A 4,597-nucleotide genomic window follows, 5' to 3' on the forward strand; every position below is an offset into this window, starting at 1 on the left:
TTTTATGGTGTCCCAAGTCACCGGTTCAAATCCCGAATTTAGGAAAAGATTGACTCTGTATTACAGTCCGCGAACACAGAAATCTGGGTAAAGGATTCTGTTAACCCGGGAGAAGGTGTTAGGCATTCTCGAGTTCTGTGGTTCTAGCACGGTTGCTCAACTATTATAATTGGCCTATTTACTGATTTTATTACATGGTTTAGCCTATGGTTCAATTTTAACTTTGTAACCGCTTTTATTTAATTATTTTTAGGAAAGATTCAACGTCATCTAGAATACGTCTTGAACCACGTCACATAAATGCACCCGCGGTCTCCGATATATTTTATCAAACGTTGTTGAGATTTGGATTTGGGTAATATAAATGCACATCCGAGTTTAAGGAAATTAATTTTTAAAATAGCGCGCCTAAAACAACTACGCACTTTCAAGTTTGCGAGGGTCATGGAAAATTCAACTAAATAGCATGGCTCGATTTCTAAGGATTAAAATTAATTAAGTGAGGGTCATGCGTTTTGGAATTTTATATGGCATGGCATGCCTCAAATTATTTCAAAGGATTGTCCTCAACTAAATCAAGCTAAAGAAGTTCATATTTAAAACTAATTTGATGTTTCTATAAGGCTATTAATTATACACATGCTTAGGGTAATACACTAAGCATTATCCAACTCTATCTATATAATGAAAATTTCTGAAACTATAATATCTTAAAATGAGGTAAAGCTTATAAGACCTAAATAGATAATAACTCCATCTTAGTACATCTCTTTTAGTCAACCAGAGATGGCCTAGAGACTCATGATTTTCCCAGTTGCTTCAGTTATCAGTTTTAACCAAAATTTCGTTTTCTCCACAAGACAGTATTGAGCAACTTTCGATTTCCTTCTTTGGAGTACTAATCATGGCAGTGTTGATCAAATGAGATGAAAAACAAACAATTTCAATTACATTCCAAAAAAATGCAAAGAACAGACTTGAAGGTTTCCAAACTAAATGACATATGATTGGCAATCTCATATCATACAAATGGCCATTCTATGAATCAATAAATTATATTGAATCTTATTACACACACAGCTGCTCTATTGACCACAACCAAGCATGCTTCGCAAATTTGATACAACCGTGATTCCCCGTCAGAATTTACGATAGTCGCTATAAGTTACAACAGATTTAAATCTTCTAATAGACACATTACTCCCAAAAAAAGGGTCAATCATGTAGAGATAACAGTGAATCGAGATTTCATGGAGAAAACAGAAAACATGTTCATATTATGTCAAAGTAAACTTGAATTCATGAATGAATACCTGGTGGGACAAGAAAACTGGAATAAAGTGACCAAAAACCGAGACGAACTGGACCGAAACTCAACAGAAATTCAGCAATCAATAGCAGCGCCGGATTACAACTAATCCCAGATCTCAAATAGCTGGAACTTAAATTTAACAAAAACCTCGGACGGACATACGAACCAACTTCGAACAGCCTACACCTTAGTCATATTCGAACCCAATTCCAACATTTCAAGAGAAATCTATTTTTTTTTACCTAAAATTCAAAATGAAGATGAACAAATTTTTTTTCTATTTTAGATCAGAGATTCAGATTTTTAAACTCATGATCTGGTGGTCTTTGCCAAGAATGGGGAAGAAGAAAACCAGAAAATGTCACCTTTGTTCTTGGGATGGGGGAGGTTTCGTTCCGTTGAAGATGATGAACGAAGAAGCAAGAAAAGGAAAGGAGGGGTTCTTGCGTCGTGGCTTTGTCTATTCTTTTTGGGGTCCAGGGGTGTTTAGGGATTAGGTACTATTATATAGGGGTAGGGATTATGTTAGGGGTATGGGCTTGAGAATTATGGGCTAGGTCCAAAATTAAGCCTAAAAATGGGTTGCTCGAGCCCAAGTTTTATTCTTTCCACGCGAACGAGATTAAAATACGATCTCATTTATTAATTAGTCCTACTTAAATAAAATAACTATTAAAATAAGATTGACCATTATAACAACACTATTTTTTGTATTTTTCAAGATTAAAAATAACTACAAAACATTAAAGAAATTATTTTTTTGTAATTTTCATTTTCTTGCAGTAAAATAAAGTAAAAGAGTCAAAATTAATTAAAATAGATATATTGGGCCTAAATTAAATATCTACGTGCTAAAATATGAAAAATCTTGGGGAGGGTAAAAAATCACATGTCTACACTAGGTGACAAATAAGAACACATAGGACTGTATTTAGGGGGAAAACACATAAAATGGATAGAAGGCTCAGTTATACCTCCACAAGTAATGCACATAGACACCACGACTCATACACAGATAAAGTCCACATTCAGATCCTATGCATGGTATCTAAGTGACAACATCAGAATCAGATTTATTACATGACTCAGAAAAGAAGTCCAAATCAGGCTTGCCACTGATTCTAACAGTTGATAATTAAGCAGCATACATAAAGAAGCATGTTTCTAGTTTTGACAAATTTAGCACCTAAGGCTTTCCTAGGTGTAAAATAATATTCCAGTTATCATGGTTACTTAGAGAAGACTGTTTGAATTGTATTACTAAACATGCTGTTCTAAATATTCAGAATTCCGGAATTATTACCAGCTGGGTTAATCTATAATTAAACTAGAGATGCCTAAGCGGATGTGAATGCAATTCTAAAGGCATGATATCTAATGCACAAAAATGCAGAGTGATATATATGCAGGACCTAAGCAGGATTTTTTCTAAATGCATAAGTATCACGTACTTTCAGAATATGCCGAAGATATGGAAATGACCTATTATTAACGTTGTTTTTATCCTAAGGCAGGATCTCTAAGTGTACATGGCAATGCATAACATAATGGAAAAGTGCTAGTTATTAGTAGATTTTAATACATGATTTTTTAAGGATGCACATGCTGAAATAATAAACATGGGACCTAAAAGCATGATTTCTAATGAGTGTATGAATCCTAAGCATGGTTTCTATCGCGCAATTAGGAATATAAACTTAATAACATGTTTTCTACCCTTAACAACTATAGCATGCATATTTACCCCATCCCTTTTCACTAGCCAATCCCAATACTTGTTTTCAGCAGATTATTACAGACAAATACTAAAATAAATTACATAAGAAAAATAAAAGTTACACTATAGAGAGCCTGAAAACAGGCCCAAACCTTCAGCACCTGATTAGGACTTCCTCCCTGAGTTATGTAATAAATCACCTCAAGTGCCAAGAATACTCCATTGCCTTTCTCATATTTAGGTGTGTTAGAGTTCCCTAAGGACCTCAATGGATCTCCGGCAGTGCTCACACCCAGATTTCATAGCCAAGACAGAGTAAGTGCAATATGGAAGGGCCAACTTTTGTGTGTCCAAGTTCAGAGGGAGCTCAGGGGTCCCAAGGAAAGGCTCACACAAAAGGGGCAGAACCTTGTGGTCTAAGAGTAAGGTGAGAGTGCTTGGCATAAGTTTAAAATAGTTGAGTTGGAAATAGTTTTGACGATGATTAGTTTGAAATAAGTTTTGAAAAAAAGCAATAGAAGAGTTTGCCTTAGGGAAAAAATCAGTTTGGAGAAGAAAAAAAACAGGGCAATCAGCTACTCAAGACCAAACCAACATACATAGTTCAAACACAAACATGGAAAGGAGGAATTGGGACAAGTAGTTCATATGTGAAAGCATATTTGCGCACAGGTTAACACCAGAGAAGTACTACAAAACTTAAATAGTCACAACAATAGTGTATCACAAAGTGTTCATACCGGGACCTTAACAGAGTTACTCATTAGGTGTAGGGGGGGGGGTTCAGGATTACATAGTGACTGGGTGTCACAAACACATGCTTACAATGTGTTGGAGGTTAGGGGGGTTAGGGCAGAATAGTAGTAGAAAAATGTAAGAAAATAGTAGACATGCTGAATTACAGGGAAAGAGTCTATTACACAGAGTTAGTCATACTACTTAGTGTTAATCAAATACATTAGGAGTCTATGGGCATATTAGTTGAGGGGAATAAACAAGAACTCAAGTAAACATGCTGGCCTAGTATCATACAAGACAAGTGAGACCCGAACATGCTGATTACACACTTGAACAAGAGGGCAAAACTTAAGCATACTGAATAATGCAGTAAATAAGAAGGGCAATTAAACACATAAGCCATTAAATTAGTGCAGAATGAGACATGAATTAACAGACAGGAAGCACATAGAGTTGAGTTTCAGAATTGAACTAGGAACATACCAGTTAAGGAAGTAAAGTGCAGAAAGTAAAGCAAGTAGAGTTCCACAATCTAGCCTTGGCTTTCAGCCGGTTAGACAAGCAGTTAGAAGAAGTAGCAGAGAAAGAAGAGAGAGTTTGAGTGTGTGTGTGTATTCTCAACTATTGTTCGTGTTTTAAGACTGTAGAATAGAGTCATTTATATAGTAGTTTGAAAACTGGTTAAAATAGGCAAGAATCAATTCTTCAGTAATTATAGAACTCATTATAAAAAATTGGTTCGAATCTCCCTTTGATTGAGGGAGTCAGTGTAAATGGTAAAGAGTAGGTAACAAGTAAGGAAAGAAATCATACATGGCTGGAGTATAACA

The sequence above is a fragment of the Nicotiana sylvestris genome, chromosome 12 (assembly GCF_000393655.2).
Source record: "Nicotiana sylvestris chromosome 12, ASM39365v2, whole genome shotgun sequence".
Taxonomy (NCBI): domain Eukaryota; kingdom Viridiplantae; phylum Streptophyta; class Magnoliopsida; order Solanales; family Solanaceae; genus Nicotiana; species Nicotiana sylvestris.